The following is a 21,241-nucleotide window of genomic DNA, read 5'->3' as shown; positions in this document are numbered from 1 at the left end:
TGGTTTAGATATGCCCTAAAGATGCTTGCACACACAATTTCCACAGTGGTAATATCAAAAAGGAAGTGGTACAGGAAGTTATTATTTCTGTTATAATAGAACCTGTGAGATCTTCTAAGGTTGCCCTTCTTTTGGTCCCCGGTCTTAGAGAGGTCCATAGTACCAAGGCCCGTGGAAAGGCTTTCTCTGTTGCTGCCCCTTCACTTTGGAATTCTCCCTCCCGCCCCCCCCCCCCCCAGTTCAGTCTGCCTCCTCCTTTCAGCCTTTAAAACCTTATTGAAGAAATTTCTTTTCCGCTAGGCATCTGCCCTTTAATTTTTGTTTTTTGTTTTTTATTTAGTTTTTTTTTTAAATCTCGGATGCTGTTCTTGTTTGTATACTGCCCTGAGCCTGTGGATTGGGCGGTGTTATTATTATTATTATTCTCCTCACAACAACCCTGTGAAGTAGGTTAGGCTGAGAGAGAAGTGACTGGCCCAGAGTCACCCAGCTAGTATCATGGCTGAATGGGGATTTGAACTCAGGTCTCCCCGGTCCTAGCCCAGCACTCTAGCCACTACACCACGCTGGCTCATGCTTCGCTCGCTGGTATATTAAATCAAATAAATAAACAAACAAACAAATAAATAATAGAGCGGACGGGTTCAAAGGACACAGGCTGCCTAGCTCCTGGGAGCCCCCTGCCTCGACACCCTCTCGCCCACACAGCCAGTACTCATTTCCCAGCCAGCATTTGCTGGCTGGGTGCATCTATTTTCCTTTCACGCCCTCACTGGAGGGAGAGGGGTGTGTGTGCAGATCATGCACCAGTCAGCACATGCCAGCTGGGGATGAGCTTCAGAGGGCTTGCACAGCCCTTCCGGGGCTCTGGTCATGCCCCCCCACCTTGTGCATGATGTCACATGCAAGGGACATCACTGGCACATGCTGTGTGCAGCCAGCAGGGCCACAGGGATGGGAGTGAACATGGGCCCCCATTCTCCTGGCTATGCCAGTGTCTGTGAGAAACTAGCTGTTAGCAAAGGAGTTTGATGCTTGCTCCCACCATTGGTTTTGCACCACACTTGCTTTGCGTGGTGTAGTGGTTAGAGTGCTGGACTAGGACCGGGGAGACCCGAGTTCAAATCCCCATTCAGCCATAAAACTAGCTGGGTGACTCTGGGCCAGTCACTTCTCTCTCAGCCTAACCTACTTCACAGGGTTGTTGTGAAAGAGAAACTCAAGTATGTAGTACACCGCTCTGGGCTCCTTGCAGGAAGAGAGGGATATAAATGTAATAATAATAATAATAATAATAATAATAATAGAGGTGAGCCACTTAACACTGTATATGTGGACTTCCAAAAAGGACAGGCCCTTTTATGGATTGGTGATTGGCCAGAGAACAGAAAGCAGAAAGAAGGAATAAATGGACAATTTCCACAATGGAGGGAAGTAGGACCTGGGGTTCCCAAGAATCTGTCTCTGAACCAGTGTTTTTTAACTTGTTAATAAGTGATCTGGAGTAGGGGTAAGCAGCAAAGTGGTCAAGTTTGAGATGATACCAAACTAGGGATGTGCACAGAACTGGCAGGGGCTGGTTCAAAGGCAGGAGGATAACTTTAAGGGTGGGGGAAGGTGCAGTTACCCCGCTGCCACATTTCCCCCACTGGTGCTCACTGGAAAACCAGTCCGGCGGGGCGGCAGCATACATCCTTGATACCTCATCCCCTCCTCAAAATGGCAGTGACAGGGAGTAGTGCGTGTGCATGTGCGGCAAATGCAGCGGGGGTAGTGGTAAGTGCACCCTCCCCCACCCATAAAGTTATTCCCCCTTGCCTTTGAACTCCCTGAACCGCCCAGTGTTTGAACCTGTTCGGAGGCCCATAAAAGGGCCTCTGAACAGGTTTGTGCACATCCCGATACCAAACTATTCATGGTGGTAAAAACCAAAATGGATTGCAAAGTGTTTCAAAATAACTCCTCTTCAAACTGCATGAATGGGCAACAAATTGGCAAATGCCTTTCAATGTAAATAAGTGTAAAGTGATGCACAATGGGTAAAAAAAATCCCAGTTTCACATAAGAAAAAGAAAAGAGAGCTTGGAGTTGTGTAGCATAATAAAAACGTCTACTCAGTATTCAGTAGCTGTCAAAAAGGCAAATTCTATGCTAGGGATCATTAGGAAAGGGTTTAAAAGTAAAACTGCTAATATTATAATCTTCTCTATATAATTCTCTAAGGTGTGCCCATGGCTAATCCTGTGTGTGGCAGCTCTCATGAGAGTTCGCGAGCAGCTGACGAGAGTTGTGAGAGCTGGCAAGGAGGGAAGGAGGGAGACCAAGGAGGAGGAGGCGACACCGTTGTGAGCTGCCAAGGATGGTCGAGCAGGCAGCGAAAATGGGGCCATTGGCCTCGCTAGGAGGATGAAATCTGGTGGTGGTAGGTAGGTGGAGGGAGGTCGAGGAGAAGGCAGCAGCGTCACTGCAAGTGGCTGAGCAGCAGACAAAAACGGGCCACCAAGCTTCTCGCAAGGACAACAAGAACAGGCAGTGGGAGGGAAGTCGAGGAGGAGGCTAAGCAGGCAGTGAAAACGGGGCCACCGGCTTCCTTGTGAGGAGGATGAGAGCTGCTAGCAGAAAGGGAGGCGGGCTGAAGGGATGGGAGGAGAACTGGCTGAATCCTGAAATGGAGGGGGAGGAAGGGAGGACTATGAGCGCAGATGTTCTGCACCTGGGTCAGCTAATAATGGCTCTAATAATGGCTCTAATAATGCCTCTACACTAATCTATGCTGTGGCCACATTTGGAATGCTATATACTGTTCTGGTGCTGAAAAAAAGGCAATTGGGGGCAATTGGCTGTTGGTGAGTGTGCCCATAACTCCGGTTCTGCAGTCTCAGAGATGGCTCCTAGAGCACCCGTCTCCTGGGGGAATCCCCCAATGCACCACACATATCACGTGGTGCATTGTGGGGTTCCTGGAGGCCAGGACACATTGTTCTCGCCTCTGGAAAGCCACATGGCTCCCAGCACAGCTGCTCACGTGCGCGGCCAAGCCGCACAGCCAGGAGGTGGCGGGAAAGCCATGGAGATCATCTGGGGGGGCAAGGAAGTTTTGTACAGCCTTCCCCCTGCCTGCCCGCCTCCCCTCTGATCGTGTGAATACCCTTCGTATCTCCTGTAACACAGGTGTAGGTCCTCCTGACCCACATTATAGGTATCACTGTGCTGAAAAAACTAGGATGGTGGTTTTGTAATACTTTATGACTCATTTTGCAGAAGAAGAACTGCCTTCACCAAAGGCTTTAGTCATACCTGAGGCCAGCCCAAACAAGTAGCATGAAGATGCTGCTAACTTGGAAGTGCTTCATTCTAGCTACCCAATATAACTTTCACTATACAGTAGTGTTACTACTTCTCAGTTCTCACTTATGGATGTAAAGGATCACTTGTATGCTGTTGTTTCTCTCCACCCCATGTATTTAGTTGCTAATTATGCCCGCTTTAAGAGTAGTAGCTCAGTCTTCTGTGGTGCCTGAGATGGGGAGCAATATGCCACCTCTTCCCATGATGTGTGACATGTGAAGCGTGGCCAAAAGGTTCCCCACCCCCTTCACCAATCTCTCTCTCTCACTCCCTCACCTTCCACCCTCTCATGGGTATCTTACATTTATACCTACACCCTGCCGAGCTGGTTGCATTCCCCCTTCCCTGCTTACTTCACCAGACGTGTGCAAGTAGGAACTAGGGCTGTCTTCAGTCTGCTCCATCCACCTCCTCCACTCCTGCCCTGCATTTTGAAAAACCAGGGAAGGGAGTAGAAGGAGGAAGTGTTTTGAGCCAGCAAGTAAATTGCTGGCCTAGAGTGTACCTACCGGCCCAGGACACTTCCTTCTGCTGCTTTTGCCAACCTCTGCCTTTTAGCAGAGTAGGCGCAGAGGCAGAAGAGGAGGGCCATCTTGGAGTGTATTTGAGCAGTGGGGCACCACTCAGTGAAGAGCTGTTTCCATGACAGTAGGAGGAGGCAGATAAGGCAGCAGGAGGGTGGCAGGGGTCATTTTGCCACCCTGTTTGTGCTTCCAAAATCTTCCGCTTTAGGCAGAGGCCTCATCTTGCTTCATGGAAGGCTCACCCCTGCTCTTTAAAATGTGCAACTATTTTATTTTTAAAATGATTACAACAGCATGTTTTCTTCTATTCCCTAAGGATCAATGGGATATTTTTACAACAAAAGAATTAGACCCATTTGTTGGTGATTTGATTGTTTCACTATTTATACTGTATTTCAAATACTTTTCTTTATTAGTATCTGATCTTAATATTTACTGGCATTCATTTTATGAGAGCAAAAGTAATATGCGATCGGATCTCTGTGTATAATAGAATTCCTGGATAGTATAAATACTATGAGAGTATTCCAGTCTGCTCTTCATTTTTCCCTTTGAATGATTTCATAGGGGAAAAAATTCAAACTGGAAACAAATAAAAATTGGGAGGTAGTTCAGATTAACTGTTCCCCCACACAAGGGAAAGGAAATGCATGCTCACAGTGCACACATGTCTTTCTTGCATATGCTGGTGCTGGCAGATAAAGTATTGTCTGAATCAGCCCAAGGAGGCATTTGGGGGGGGGGGATATACCCCCGCCAACTGATTCACGGTGACCAGGCATAAAGACAAAACCACTGCACAGCAAACTCATTTTACTTTTACCTTGCTTCTTCATTCCTATTGTTTCTTCATCCATCACTAGTTGAAACTGGCAAGTCAGACAAAGCAAGCATAATAATGTTCAGCAAACCTCATGATGTGAAGGTGACAGGAAAACAGGTCTGCTGCTCATAATTTATGGTGGTTGACTTTTCCGTGCAATCCAGGAGCACAGTGTTGGGATAATCCTTCATCTGCCAACTGTGTGTGACTCTAGATAACTAGAAATGCTTTGGGGTTTGTCATTCTCCATTTTTGAGCATCACATTTGACTTCTATTATCTAAACTAGTCTGCAAGCCCATTGGAAAGGTCCTATCTTGTAATGTATAGAGAGCCCCCAATTTATTTTTAGAAGTATTAGTGTGGTCAGAGCCATTTTGGACTTGGCGAACTGGCCTAAAACAAAGGACTGTTTGTATCCTGTAGGTTTGTAAGGCCCGCTTGGTGATCCCTACTTAGCCAAGCAGTGAAGGAAGACTTCTACTTTAAGCAGTCTTATCTTTTGTCCGTATTTTGCAATTTCTTAAGCTGTTTGTATCTGTTTTTTTATATTAAAATGAAAGGGATTTATTAAGAGTTATGACAAAATAACACACCTGAAGCCCAGCAGAGGAGGGTGGAGGTGTGTGCAGGACTGAAGCCAGACATGGATGACTCGGCAGTTCCTGGGGTCATCTGCCCAGCTCTGGGCCTTTATAGGAATGCTGCTCGTCTCTCAGCCTCCTAGAAGCCCAGCAGAGGAGTGGAAGAGCCCCTCTGCTTCCCCTTCAGTGCTGCTTGGGGTTGGAGACCAAGTGTGTGCTTTGGCTCCTTCTGCTACTACCTGCCTGCTTCTGCTTCCCCTGTGAGACTGCTGCCTGCTGCCTCTGGGTAACATCTGTAGGAAGTGTGTGCAGGACTGGGGCCAGAGGTGGGTGACTCAGCAGTTCCTGGGGCCATCTGCCCAGCTCTGGGCCTTTATAGGAACACTGCCTGTGGTGGCGGGCCCACCACTAGCAGGAGCGACACCAAAGGGCTGACACCAAAGGGGGTGTCGCCCCTTGAATGGGTACTTGGAGCCAACAATTACTCGCTGTGACGTTTTTAATGAGTTTTTGTGTGTGGACAAAATCTCTCCTATTCGGGCCAACTTACATTCAAAGTCAACAATTGCTACAGAGTCTGATGCCGAGATGTCCAGCAGCTCCTCTTATGTGATGATTCTGGATCAGTTCCAATTTGTGACTCCTGAGGATGTGGACAAATTGCTTGGAATGGTGATCATCCTGTTCTCTTGATCCTTGCCTGACATGTCTTATACTATCTGGCAGGGAGGGTGTTGTAGAGGGCCTGGTAGAAATTATAAATGCTTCTCTGAGGGAAGGCAGGATGCCTCCTTGTCTTAAGGAGGCAATTATTAGACCACTTCTGAAGAAGCCTGCCTTGGATCCCTCAGAGTTAAGCAACTACAGGTCTGTCTCCAACCTTCCATGGCTGGGCAAGATGATTGAGAAGGTGGTAGACTCCCAGCTCCAGTAGGTCTTGGAGGAAACTGATTATCTAGACCAGTGATTCTCAGACTTGGGTCATCAGGTGTTATTGGACTTCAACTCCCATAATCCCCAACCAAAGGCCACTGAGGCTGGGGATTATGGGAGTTGAAGTCCAATAACATCTGAGGACCAAAGTTTGAGAATCCCTGATCTAGACCTTTCAAAAATGGCTTTCGGGCAAGCTATGGGGTGGAGACTGCCTTGGTTGGCCTGATGGATGATTTCCAATTGGGAATTGACAGAAGGAGTGTGACTCTGTTGGTCCTTTTGGATCTCTCGGCAGCTTTCGATACTATTGACCATAGTATCCTTTTGGAATGTCTGCGGGGATTGTGGGTGGGAGGCACTGCTTTGCAGTGGTTCTGCTCCTACCGCATGGGCAGATTCTAGATGGTGTCCCTTGGAGACTGTTGTTCTTCCAAATCTGAACTTTCGTATGATGTCCCTCAGGGCTCCATATTGTCTCCAATGTTGTTTAACATCTACATGAAACGGCTAGGAGAAATTATCAGGAGATTTGGTGCAGGGTGTTATCAGTATGCTGATGACACCCAAATCTATTTTTCCCTGTCAGCTTCATCAGGAGAAGGCATAACCTCCCTAAATGCCTGCATGGAGGCAGTAATGGGCTGGATGAGGGATAACAAATTGAGGCTGAATCCAGATAAGACGGAGATACTTATTGTGTGGGGTCAGAACTCAGGAGACGATAATGATCTGCCGGTCTGGGAGTGATTTTGGATTCGAACCTCTCCCTGGTGTTCCAGGTTGAGGTGGTGGCCAGAGGTGCTTTTTATCAGCTTCAGCTGATACGCCAGCTGTGTCTGTTTCTTGAGATGAACGACCTCAAAATAGTGGTACATCTGCTGGTAACCTCTAGGCTGGATTACTGCAATGCATTCTATGTGGGGCTGACTTTCTATGTAGTCCGGAAACTACAGTTGGCCCACAATGCGATGGCCAGGTTGGTCTCTGGGTCATCTAGGAGAGACCATGTTACTCCTGTGTTGAAATAACTACACTGGCTGCCGATACGTTCTGGGGCAAAATACAAGGTGCTGGTTATTACCTATAAAGCCCTTGGCTATTTAACAGAACTTCTTCTTCGCCATGAGCCCCACCACCTGTTAAGATCATCTGGAGAGGTTTGTCTGTAGTTGCCGCCAATTTGTTTGGTGGCTACTCGGGAACAGGTCTTCTCCATTGCTGCCCCTGGACTCCCTGTTGAAATAAGAACCTCACCATCTCTGGCAACCATTAAAAAGGCAGTCAAGACACTTTTATTCACCCAGGCTTTTAATAAGATTTATGGTTTTAATTTTTTAATGTTGGTTTTAAATGATTTTAATTGTTTGATTTAGTTTTGATTTTAATTGTTTTTATTTTGATGTAAACCACCCTGAGCCATATTTGGAAGGGCAGTATATAAATCAAATAAATGGGTACCTAATTTTGTGACCGCATTTTACAGACGTGCCTGCCCACATTGCTTGATTATAATATTCATTCATTCATTCATTCATCCATTCATTTCTATACCACCCACTACCAGTCCCTAGGTGGTTTACAGCAATAAGAACAAGCCAAGCAATTTTAACAATTAAAACATATAAAAATATCTAATTAAAATACCCATAAAAACTACCAGATAGCTAAATAGCTTGGCTGAAGAGATGCTTATATGTGCTTTCCTGGAAAGAGCTTTTTGCTCGCATTAGCAAGGAAAACCCAGAAACTTGTCCCACCCTTTTTCTCACTGTTCAGTGTGCCTTAGTGACTAGTAAGTGTATTTAGAATTGCACATTAAGTTAGAAATACCAAGAAGTGGGGGCTGTGGGGTTTGCATTCATTTAGACTTGGCTTGAGCTCTCAATATCTTAGCACCTACATCTATCCTAATTTAAAAATAATGGGCCCTTTCTCACGATCAGTAAAAAAGGGCTACAGGGTGAGTGGGGAGAAAGCCTTGAAATGCTTACCTCCCTGCAGACAATCTGGGCTGCTGGTCTGGGTGCGGAGATCATATGCACAGACGTGCAGCTGCCTGCTCGGGCACGGGGTAGGGAGCCGGAGCATGTCAGCCTGCTCCCCAGAACTCCCATTATGTACCATGTGAGTACACAGTGCAATATGGGGAGTCCCACAGTCTCCCAGCCCCGGCTGCAAGCAGATGACCCAAAAAAGTAGGCTAAGGGAGTGCTTGCTCCCTTAACTTCATTTTGGTGAGCTCCAGGGGTGGGCTTGTTGCTGTGGTGCTGCCGGCAGCCAAGCAGTTCCCAGCAGTTCTCACAGGCAATGGAAATCGGGCAGGGTTTCCGTAGCCCGGTTTCCCCTGCATGTGTGAATGGCTTCTGTGTCTGCTACCATGTTTAAAGAAAGAAAGAATGAATGAAAGACATTTTCAAGATTCTGACATGAGTCCATGGTTGAGGACAATGATGATGCAGTCACCTTGCTGAAACTAAGCAGATTTCGGTCTGGTCAGTGCTTGGATGGATGACCATGTGGGAACCCCATATAAGTGCCTTAGGGTTTAGGATAGGAGGGCAGGATATAAATCCATTAAATAAAATACATGTTTAGATATATATTTTTAAAGTTTGGATATTGAAAAAGGACTGTCAGCCTCCGAAACACTGTCAGGCTCTAAAAATCACTAGCCATGCATATAAAAGTAGTTTTCAGTGTTTTAATTTATAGATAGGTTTAAAAGCACCACTAACAAGGTTAAAATTGAATCTTGTGGGGGTCGTGGGGTAGATATCCTTTCCTCAAGAGAAGTAAGGTATAATATAAAATAGAGTGCCAATGTGCTCATCTGGACCCTAAAGGTAAAATGCCAGAATAGAATTTAAACATTAAATTTTAATTAAAATAAGTTTAGGTTCGTAAGAAATATTCATGATTTTCAGAAGCTGTTCTTTATAATTCACAAGTCAGATGATATTCCGGCATTTGTCATAGGGAGCCAGAGCTGCAAAAATGTTAATAGCTCCTCTCCTTTTCTCTCTGCGGCAGGCACAGAGAGCCTCCTGAGTATTCCTGCTCTGCAGTGTAACAGTGTATGTGTGGCATACAAGATAGGGATCACTCTGGGAACATTGCACATCAAGAGAGAAAAAGCTCAGCCTCCACGCATCTCATTTACACTTTAGAAGGGCCCACTTTTTGCCTTTGAAATGCTAACATTCCCAGCCCAGAAATGGCTCAAACCACAGGAAAGCAAACATGCTTTGGCAGAGCAAGGGACAAAGGTCATCTTATTTTCATACAAGAGTAAGGATGATTACTCAATACTCCGTCACCTGCTCCTGGGATTAGCCAGTTCTGTTACATCCTTGTGTACTCTTTGCTTCAAAATAATCAAAAGGAGACAAAGAACAGGAGTGTTTATAGCTGCTTTGATTGCACGGCTATGGAAATGGCAACATGCCAAGCCAAAAGCTGCCTTTGTTCTGCCCACTGCAGGCTTTCTTGGCCAAGGAACTGTCAGACCTGTATGTGCTCTCTGACCACGCTCCCGGGATCCATGGGCAGATCTGAGTTTGGCAGACTGTCGTTCATGAAATCACGGTGGGTGCAAATGAATCCTCACATGATACCTATCTTGAGCATCCAGTCATCATGGAAAATGCTTGTAAAGGTCATTTCTTTCCTTAAAATCATACCATGTAAACCGTCCCTTCACAATTGTCCCCCATCTGCAAACAACAAATGATTTGATTTTAGGAGAATAAGACCTGCCTTCCCATACTATTTTCTTTATGACAAAAGAGCACTCTTGAAAGTCACTTCTATGACATATTCAAATATTATGTCAACCCAATGAAAGCCACCAAAATCAGTGGGAGAGGGAGGCTGGCGGCGGCCCATGTTCGGCCACCACTGCGCCCCCCCTGCCCCCCCCCAGTCTGACGTCCGATTCAGGGGCCTGGCTAGCCACATCAGATGCAGGGGTGTGGTATCCCTCCCAAACATTGGCAGTGAGGCCAGGAGTGGCTTTTCCTGCCTTTAAAAGGCAGGGAGAGTCACTGTGGCCACACTGCCAATGCAGCGCGGCCAATTTCTATCCCAAACGGGGTCGCGTGGCCCTTTTGGGGAGTGAAATTATGCTTTCCGTGTCTGACGTCAGATGCTGGGTGTGTGTCTGGGGCTGTGAGGCATGGCCCCTGGGGGTGGTGGTGGCCTGGGTTCTTTGAACCTGTTTGTCCAATGGTGGCTCTGCCCCTGACCAAAATCCACTTAGGCATGGTGGATCTACACATTGCCACACTGCTGCATGCCTCTTACCAGGCCATTCAGCCAATGTGTGCAGGGTCTCCTTGTAGCAGCTTCCACTAGTGTGAAAATTCTCATACGATTCAGCTGGACCACATAATGAGCACCATACACACATTAAAACTGCTGGTGTGGAGGACCACAATGCAGAAGTGTTTTTTGATGTTCTCCACATGTATGGCATAATGTCTGAATGAACTCTAAGAAGACACAAGGGAAGAATTGCAAAGCTCTCAAGCCAAGCAAAAAATGGCCTTACTCGTGGGTTCTGGTCCCTTGCCGTGAGGTATTATGCCTTCCCCCGAGACCTTGAGAGGAGGTCTAAAACTCTGAAATTTCTGATTTGACAGACCTACTCCCATAAACAGGGCTTTATTGTGTACTAACTGGCATCTTTAGCCTCTTGCGGCCACTTCCAGGGCAGGGAGTATTTCTGTACAAGAGTACACATGGGAATATATATATTGAGATCATACACACAACCGCTGTTCTGGGAGTCAGAGAGGATTGGGTTGGGGGGAAGGCAGGATCACTCCTGCCTTCCCTCACATGATTGAGGCTGCAGCCTGTTCACCATGTGGCAGCAGGGAGGCCAGGGAAAGGATGCCCAGCCTCCAGGAATCCTGAAATACACAGCGTGAGCAGCACAGTGCATTGAGAGAGTCCCCCTCAAGCCGAATGCTCTAGGCACCTGGCTCTGTGTATGCTTGGGCTGAGTGCAGCCCAAGCATACACACGGCCCTGGCACCAGGTTAAAAGGTCCCCTTGTGCCCTTAACCCTGGCTAAATAGTTGGGTTGGGCGAGAGGGCACTGCTTGAATCGGGCTCCATCCCAGCACTGCACACGATCAACCCAACCCAGGCTGGGCTGCCATAGCCTGAGTTAGGCTGCTCATGTGAATAGGCTTGTTGTGTGAACACTTAACAAAACTTGCCAAAATGGGCTCAACATACAGTAGGTCTCTGTCAGCAAGTGTGGCCCATTTCTCCCACGTCCATACAATACAGTTTAATGGTTCTTCTGTTTATACTTTTCATTTTATTTCCCCACCCTGAATTTTGCTTTGCACAGTGTCATAATTTCAATACAAAATGTCTGTTCTGAAAAATAAGACAAAAGGAACTTAGTTACAAGGAGGGAACTTCTTTGTCTGAATTAGCCTTCAAATAAATCCAGCATATCCAGCAAATCATTTTCAGGTTTGATATGAGCCTCCACTGTATGAACCTCCACTTAATTCTCAAGGGATCTACTGAAAATTTTATTCCTGAGTTTTTATATCCCTTTAGGCTTTCTTTGTTTATTTCCCCCATTGTTTTGGCTCACTAGTCCCTGCTTCTATCCTTTGCTATTCACATATGCTTGTGCCTCCCTAGCAAATACTTGAGCTTGCACAGGGAGTCTCACCTCACACTCAGAGAATAGTTTTTTTCTGGCAAATATGGCTGAGAATTGTTTTATAAACCATTTGAGTTAAATGGATAGTTTCCTACTATGCCAGCCACACTTTCAGATTTCACATACTGGAGCCTTTCTAAACCATGAGTCACATTTTTCAAATACAGTTTTTACCTTGTGCTCTGGGAAGCTGGAATTACTGATGCTTAATGACTTGTTTTATGGTTTCTGCCTGTGCAGCTATGTAACCCTCCCAGCCCCGCACCTTGGTTCACATCAGGCTTTCTAGACATGCAAGCTAATCAGGTGGTAAAATGGTTCCTGGATTGTACTGCTGCTTCAGACTGCAGGTGGGGGGAGGTACAACTGAATGAGCACTCATGAAAATACACTCCTTCGCACAGAAAATGAGCAGTTCAGAGAGAAGGTTAGGCCGCAACCCTTTCCCTTTATATCTATTTTTTAATGTGCAAGCACTTTTTAAACATACTAGCTTAACCTGCACAGAACATCTGTGCACTAGTACTTGATTGCTCCCCTCACCCCCTGCCACAACACATCACCCTCACCTCAGAGATCTCTCCACCCTCACCTGAACCACACTCCTGATCTTCCTCCTCCATCCCGTTGATTCCATCCCCCTCACCCCTCTTGGTCACAGCTGCAGCGTTGCTGGCGCCTATTGTCCAAGCTGCAGCCTCCCCAGAGACCTCCCCACCCTCACCCGAGCCCCACTCCTGCTCCTTCCCACAGGAGCAGCAGCAGCAGCAGCAGCAGCTATTGACCAGGCCCTTCCTCGCTGCTACCACTGCCATGGCTGCTCTCTGACAGGCCCGGACCCATCCCTTGCCTGCTTGCCTCCCTCTGCCAATGGCCTTGGTAGCCCCAAACAGCAGCAGTGGTTAACTGGGCCCCTCCTTGCTGTCAATATGCACCGCCATGGCCGCTTGTTCCCCTGAGGCTGCTGACAGGCTTGGGGCCCGTTCCTCACCCTTCCTTCTTTCTCTCTTCCCCTCCCTTCTTTCTCCTCCACTCACTCTTCCCCTCTGACTTTCTTCCCTTTCTCTCTCTCGCTCTCTCTCCCCCCTCCCCCTTCCTGAGTTAACAGATCTTGTTCATCTTGTTTCCTCATCTAATTCACACAATGGCAGCCTCCTTCTCCTGAAGGGGCTCTTTCCTCCCTCACGACCCCTCTCTTTGCAGACCCCTGCCCTCTCTCTATCTGCCTATCTATCTATCTTCCTCTCCTCTACAGTCAAGAACATCTTCTGACCAGTAACAGTTGCATTCCAACTGACCTTAACCATCACAGGCTCCTCCTCGCTATCTGCATATGGAATCTCCACTGCCTAATCACCACGGTGCTTCTGCTCACGAACTCTTGTGAGAGCTGCCACTCATGGGATTAACCAAGGTATGCCTTAGAGAATTATATATATAAATGGTCATGCTTTTCCCTTACCTGCAGCCTGAAGTGGTACATTTCAGGAATATCCAAAACTCAGAGCAATACCTTTATTAGAAGGAACGAAAATGAACAAAGTCTTGAGCAAGCTTTTGAATTCTGCATAACTCTTTGTCAGGCAGCATGTTAAGCAAAGCAAAAAATGGGGAGTGTAGGTGAAGAACATGCAGAAGGACCCACAAAAGTCTGCTTCCCCCCCCACCCCCATCCCTTTTTTGCTTTGTTTAACTTCCAGCTTGATGAAAAGTTATGGAGATCGTGAAAGCTTCTCAAGACTTTTTGTGTAATAATCTTAAATAAGTTGAGCTTATATAAAGGTATTTTGACATTGTGGCTTTTGGATTTTTTGGAATGGATGAACAATGCCATATATATGATTCCGGGAAGAGTTACCTACCACATGATTTGCAATTTGCCTAAAGACCTTTTCGTGTCTGAACAGAAGTAGTGGAGAACTAGGCAGTTAACATTGCTTCAGAAACAAATCTGGTCTTCAGCACAGGGTAGAAGGAGTTAAGACACTTCAAACAGCTTAGAAGGAGAGTGTTTTTAAAAATAGAAAATTGACCTTTGAGGGATGGGAACCACTGGAGATGAAACAGCTGGCTGCCTTAGCCCTCCTCCTCCTCCTCCTCATGTGGCTTGCAAGAAACTTACGTAAACAGCCTCTTGATGCTGGCTGGCTCAGACATGTCCTTGGTCTCGACGTATAATGCATGGCACCATATCGTAAATTAACTTCTTCACTGCAGAGAGAATAAAATGGTTCTTCTTCCTGAAGAAGGTGGATGACACAATGTTTTATGCACTGTAGCACATGGAATCTCAAATAAAAATTAGCAAGTGCTGTCGTCAGTCAAGAGTGAAATAAAGAGAAGAAGACTTGAATCAAATTAAAAACCTGACATGGCACATTTATACTTCCCCCCCCACACACACACAACCCAATGATTTAATGCAGATTTCCAGCCTAATGGGGGTAAGATGGGGTCCCAAAATGTTTTTGGACTACAACTCCTATCATCCCCAGATGCAATGGCTTTCAGTCATGGTAGCTCTCGTACCTTATATCCTATCCCATTTCAACACAGCAACTAGAGACTTCTTTCCACACATATACCTAGCAATCAAGCAACAATATTTTATACCTATCTGGTTCCCACCCCTAAGCTGGCACATCCTTTATGTTTGTAAATGACATGTGAAATGTGGCTGTGTTTATGTCATTGGGTAGTGTATAGTGCTTGTGCATCAATGGTGTGGGGTGGCAATCCACCGTGTCTGGGGTTAGAAAATCCTGCTGGCACCCCTGCTCACAGCAGTTTGAAGGGAGAGGTCCTCTACATTGCAGGCATGACTGTGACATCACCTCATGCTGTCTTGGCCGGTCCTCACTACAGACAACAACTGTGAGATCAGCCTGAACTTTGCAGTTTGTATGGAAAGATTCCATTTCTGAACTCCTTGTTGGGGGGTGGGGAATGCAGGAAGCTGTCATCCAAAAGTGTCCAACACCCTCTCTCTGAATGGGGACAAGAAACATAGAGACTGTGTGTGGACAAACTGAGTGGGTCCATTTCTCTCACACTGAAAATTGAGATATGTCTCTCTTATGCCCAGACAAATATGGACTTGTTTTATGATTTGTCCTTTAATCTGGGTGGAAAATATAGCATGTTTTTGGTTTGTACAGGCAGAGAAAGTGAAGCAAGAATATTTTTTCAATAAAAAAGTAAAGTTTGGAACTGCCCTGCACTAGGGATGTGCAAATCGATTCTATTCAAATCTATTTGAGCTCAAAATGGGTCATTTCGAGTGATTCAAAACACTCTTGAAATAAAGGGCCTATTTTGAGCTTGAATTGAAATGGTCCTGATTCAAGCTTGAATCAATTTGAGTGATTCAAGTGCTATTTTGAGTCCCATTTCCCCCTTGCTGATTGGTTTTCTGGCACTTGTTTCCAATTGGCTGGAGATCTCCTAGCATGTTGATTGGCTTGTTATCATTCAAATCAAGTGTTGGCATGGGCAATGCACCCCCCCTCCCGCATTGGTTGGGGGGCAGGAGTACTGAGGGAGAAGCAAAAGGAAGGAGTTTAAAATATATATTTAAGGTCCTGGGAGGCAGAGAACCCTTACTGTCTGCCAGGGCCTCTTGAAGAGGAGGGATACAACAGGAGAGAGGAAGGACAGAGACTGCAGCAGCAGAGGAAAGCATAGTGATGGCCTGGTTCCAGTGGAGATAGAGACAGAAAGTGGCTGCATTCTCACATAACTTGAAAGTAGAGGTTGTAGAACCTATGGTTAATTTTTCAAACCATGAATTGCATCACAGATGTTTGTCCAACTGTTTTCTGGCAACTTCCATTTTCAGGGCAGGGGAGCCCATACCTCTCCCTGATCTGTCGAGGCTGCAGCCTAGCAAGCTCTGTAGCACTCGTGTCGCCAGACTGTGGGCAAGGCAACAGCATGTCTCCAAGGTGACAGCTATTGGCCACGATCTTCAAGGGGGTGTGCCAAGCGCAACCATGCCTTTTTGGAATGGTCCACCCATCCTCCGCAGGAAAAGGCCTTTTAAATCCCCCTAAATACCATGCCATTTAAACCAAACTTTTGACAGCAATTGCACTGCTGCCCTGAAACAAAACTGTCTTGCACAATTACATGTTCTAGTGGTGGTTGCATTGTGTGTGGGGGGGCACTATTTCCTTGTTACTCAGGAAAGGGAATGGAACAAGATGACTTCCTAGGAGGGGATATGTATATTAGGGAGGACAAAAGATCTTGGCATCTGGCTTACTGTGACCAAGGATGCTCTTGCGATGGCTCACCCTGACAAAGCAGTCCATGCAGACCAAATCACACTCCGGCCCCTGTGGCAGCTTGCCGCTAGAGGACTAGCACTCTCATGAGAGGGCCAGTCTATGGGAGACGACCTTCAGTTCAAAAACCTTCAGTCTTCCATCGGATTACTCGCTCATGAGTTGAGCTAACTCAAAAAAGGCCCCCCCAGCTTGTTTTAGGCCCCCATTCTCTCGGTTAATGATAGAATTTTTGCACAGTGACCACCCCTCTCTAGAGAAGCCTTTCACACACCCAAGAGATTTTGACACTCTGTGTGTATGGGCGTAGCTTGGTGGGTGCACTGGAGAAACACTGGGACTAGGGACAGATCTTTACCTTCACTAAAATTTCCTGGGTAATCTTTCCTGATTACTAACAGGGAAGCTAGGGATAGAGTGGGAAGAGAGCATGCCCCATGTGACTTTGCCATTTGATGGGGTGGGGCATTGCAGTGTCCCTCTTACTGGGCAACTGCCTTGTTGGATCAGAGACAGTGGAGTGTGGCAAGTGCTCAGAGAGGCGGCCAGCAAGAAGCACTGCAGGCATGGAGTGGGTGCAATCCTGGTGGGTCTGTACCACCATCTGTGTGATTACAGTTCCAGAAAGTGAACGAAACTGCGGTTATGGCGCCGTCCACATTCGGACATAACACTGCTGCCGAAAAACCTCAGTTTATGGTGGTGAAACTCACTACAAACTGAAGGTTCAATCTGGAGTTTGGTGAGGCACACCCTAGGTTGCTTTTGCTGCGAAACTATGGTTTTATGCATTTGAGCTCCATCCTCTGCCCCATTTAACTGCAATTTCGCATTACGTGTAAATACAGCCAGTGAATGCCTGCTTATCTGTCTCTCTAATTTTTTTTCCTCCTGCAGTGCCAACAACTACTTCCTTTCTTCCTTTCTTCCCTAATTTATTTTTAATTGTACCAGCAGCCCCAGTGACTTTAACTGGGTGCTGGTTTGAATTTTTTTCCTTGTGTGGATTCCCCACGCCTTAATGCTTGTAGCCAGCCCTTTAATAACTGGGTTCTGTGCTGCCTGGCTGCTGCCTGGATTGGACTGGTTTTCCCCGCTCTGGTTTTTTGTTTTTTGTTTTTTTGGCAGGCTGGTGTTCTTTGACTTCTGTCTGGTACCTAGCCTGTGCAGGCTCTCTATGTTTCCTTGGTGTTTCTAGTCCCCACGGTTGGATGGTAGGTAAAACCCATCATGCCCTACCACCCAGCCCACTTTGGTGTTCCTTGGACCTACCCATGGGGAACAATGGGCTGTCTCGAGTTCCCCATTGTTCCCTATGGCCAAATCACTCGAATAGATTCAAGTGATTAGAAGCTGATTTGTTGAAATAGCTGGCTTTGGCCACTGTCTTGACAAATAGATTTGAGGCTTTCCCCATCCATTTCAAGCTTGAAACGAATGACAAAATCTGATTTGTGCACACCCCTACCCTGCACATGTTTCTAGTTTTCCATTTACTCATGAGTGCAAAAAGCAAACAGCCTTGGTAAACAGGAACTTGGGCTTCAGTGATGAAAAACTCCAAACCCCTCCCACATGCAGACAGAGTAGCTTGCAGCAAAGGGCCCTGAAACAGTTCGCAGAAGATTATGATTCATCGCATGCTCACCTCCTTCTCAAAAACTGTGTGAAGTTTAGTTACATCCATCACTGAGTTCCTCAGTTATGCAATTGCTTCCACATCACAAATTTGACGGGGGGAAAGAAACCACCCTACCACCTGATTGGCACTTCTCCTGGCAGTTTCAGCAGAGCTGCCAACACAGTCTGAATGAGTGTAGATTATGAACTCACTCTGAGATGGTCCCTCTGGGTTAAACTGGAGGTTCATTGGCAGGAAGCTACATAGAAACTTGCAGAGATTGTTGCCTGGGCTAGACCTCCTCTCTGAACAGCTGAAGAACTTCTTTCTTAATAAGGCTTTTTACTCCAGCCATTCACAAGCACTTGATTCACCAGTCTATTTTTAGTCTATCCATGTGGGATATTATTACAGGCAGAATAAAGAGAGAACCATTCGTGCCCGAGAGTTCTAAAGTGGCACAGAAGAATACCATAGTGTTTTAGAAGAAGAAGAAGAAAGTTAAAGAAAATAAATCTGAACAGTTTGTTCATAAGGATTTAATTACTTCAAACAAAGGCTGGGTTAGTGGAGTGAAGAGGCCCCTGGTGCCATGAATACTTTGACTCTAGTTCTGACTGTGCTACTTGCCACATCTTTCAATAAGCTGCTGTCAGACAAATCCTTCTAAAGTGACCCTTTGTGATGTCATCCAAGGTGGTGTCACACAAGTATCATATCATCATTTTCCCATGGAAAAGTCACTGTGGTATAGTAGATAGAGGGCTCTCCCCGACAACATTAAGAAGCACTGTTCCTGTGCTGTTCCAGGAGCAATTGTGTCAGCTTTAACGCACCGCAGAAGGCTTTTGTTGCACTTTCCAGCATGAATTCCCACTCCATCCATATGCACTGTAGGGTCCTTGCATGTTTTTAGCAGCGCCACCCGTAGGCCAGCTCCCGCTTTCCATGAAAAGCTGATTGCTACTTTTAAGGCAGATGGTGGCTCTTCATGGAAAGCAAGAACTGAGTAGCAGGTGGCACTGCTAAAATTTCACAGGGGCCCTGCTGTACATATGGACAGAGTGCACATTTGCACTGGGAGGGACAATGCAAGCCTCCTGGAGTTGTGGAAGCTGAACAAAATTGTGCTTGGAGCAGCCCAGGAACAGCACTTCTTAATGTTGTCTGGATAAGCCCATAGTTTGGGACCTGGATTGGAAAGACCTGGGTTCAAATTTTGCTTAGCTCATTGAGTGGCCTTGGCAAGACGTGCAAACCAGCTTGAGTTTGAGCCGGTCTGACATCAAACTTGGTTGGCTTGAGGGCTCACCCCCAGCTTGTTCTCAAGCCGAATCAGACCTGAGAAAGAGTATGTCAAATGCATCTATCAAATCTGGTCAGCAACTGGATGACTCCTTGCTTAAGTTTCAGGGATTGACATTTTGTAATGTTAATCAAGTGACAAGCCATTGAGAAAATAAAATCTTATTCATGATAGTATTTTAGACTGATGCAATATGGTGTCATTCAACCAGTTTGTTTTGGTGGAAGCAACTCCTCAAAGCACCCTAAGTCACCACCTCCAAATAATCAGGATCAAAGGAACATTTCAGAAGATGCGGAAAACTTGCTTCCACAAATTCTGCAAAAGAGAATCCTCTGCTACGTGCATCCTGACATAGAACAGTTAAAAAATAAACAGCACTCTACACGTCCCCTTCCCAAGGAAGAGTGGAAGCTGCCAGCATACTCAATATCCTTAGGCTACATTCCAACAATTAGTGCCAACGCATTGGCTAGCAAGAGCTGTTCTCATCTGCCGCAACTACTTTTCATGCACAAACAACTCTGATGTTTGCCTAAGATGGGGTTTGGATGATGAATTAACTTCAGATCAACAGCAGTTCTGTTTCCAGAGGTGACTAAGGGCAGCTTCCAGAGATGACTAAGGACATCGCTATATAGAGCACCAGTGTAACAGTCATCCCCTTTCCTCCGAGAATGGCAGGTCCTGTTTCAGGGCTTGCAGCAGACCATTCTTGGCACTGTCATCAGACTGCAATTCCCATGATTATCTGGGGAAGGTGTAATTGTCAGAATGGTATTAAACTAAGATAGGTTTTCAGTGCAGCTATATTGAACATATGGGTAGAATATAGTACATATGAGTGTAGACTATAGTATATTTTACTGCCACACTGTACTGTTAGAAGATACAGGTGCACTCTTACAAGTCATTTGGGTCCAAACACATATGGAAACTGATGTAGACCTATGCAAATTATTCTTGGCTTGTGTCTTTTTGCTCCCGTTTTTGCTGTGGATTTGTAGAAGCATTGTCTTAACAGCCTTTATCTAAACGTGTACCCCTTCTGTCACAAACCTCCAGTTCAGGTATCCCAAATGTTCCAGTTATGAGACAGGCTATTCCAGTCACAAGCTTACATCAGATTAAGTTACTCATAAGGAGTCTTACTGAAATTAATGGGACATGTTTACTTGTCCTATTACTTTCAGTGAGAGTACCCATGAGTAATGAGTAATCGGTAATAGGGGTGTGCAATCTGGATTTTTGGTGTTTCGATTCGGATCTGAATTGAAACACCCCCGATTCATTTTGGATCCAAATCTGGCCCTTCTGAATTACCCCCTATTCGATTCGGATCCGAATTAATCAGAATACAAATCTGAATCAATTTGGATTTAAAAAACGGGTCCTGTGGCCAAAAGAGTGGGGTGGGGTGGTAGTGCCTAATGGGTGGAAGCTACCACCCAAATTGCAGAGGGATTGGCCAAAGGGCTGATTTTTGATGAATTTTTGAAGTTTTAGTGTCTTTAGGGCAAATTGGGGACATAACGTGGGATCTGGGCCAAAAGAGTGGGGTGGGGTGGTAGTGCCTAATGGGTGGAGGCTACCACCACAATTTCAGAGTGATTGGGCAAAGGGCTGATTTTTGGTGAATTGTTGAAGTTTAAGGTTTGTTAAGGTTTTCCCCCATTAGGTATAATGGAGGGTGTGTCGCTTCACGTCAGGGGGAAACGGGTGGCCTAGAGCAGTGTGGGGTTGGTAGTAGTGCAAGGTAGGGGCAAGGAAGCTACCTGAATTTTTTCAAAGGATTTGGGCAGAGGGCTGATTTTTGGTGAATTGTTGAAGTTTACGCGTCATATACCTTATGAGTTTTTTCCTCATAAGGTATAATGGAGCTTTCAGCAGCCCCATAAGTGCACTTGGGGGGTGCTGGGGTGGCCCAGAGCGAGTGGTGGTGTAGTGCACATAGGGTGCCAACCACCCCCATGGGTTTCTAACCCATGGGGTACAGGGTTCTGTTGTTTCTGAGGTGTTCTGAGTGTAGATTCTACGATAGCAAATGAGAGTGGATTCATGGTGTCTCATTGAAAATCTCATTTGCTATCAAAGAATCCACACTCAGAACACCTCAGAAACAACA

General features: G+C 46.1%; 1 long non-coding RNA gene across 3 annotated transcripts in view; it reads left to right on the top strand.

The window, feature by feature from the left end:
• Positions 1 to 21,241, top strand: part of LOC128346327 (uncharacterized) — a 56,739-nt gene that overhangs the window by 10,924 nt on the left and 24,574 nt on the right. For 2 of the 3 annotated variants that reach the window (XR_008316903.1, XR_008316904.1), the window contains exon 3: positions 2,224 to 2,426. This is a non-coding gene — a long non-coding RNA (uncharacterized LOC128346327). The remainder of the gene's footprint in view (positions 1 to 2,223; positions 2,427 to 21,241) is intronic. The other variant, XR_008316908.1, reaches the window with a different exon arrangement.

Source organism: Hemicordylus capensis, chromosome 1, assembly GCF_027244095.1.
Source record: "Hemicordylus capensis ecotype Gifberg chromosome 1, rHemCap1.1.pri, whole genome shotgun sequence".
In the NCBI taxonomy this organism is placed as follows: domain Eukaryota; kingdom Metazoa; phylum Chordata; class Lepidosauria; order Squamata; family Cordylidae; genus Hemicordylus; species Hemicordylus capensis.
Note: the sequence above shows the minus strand (reverse complement) of the source record. Positions and strands in the feature narration are given on the sequence as shown.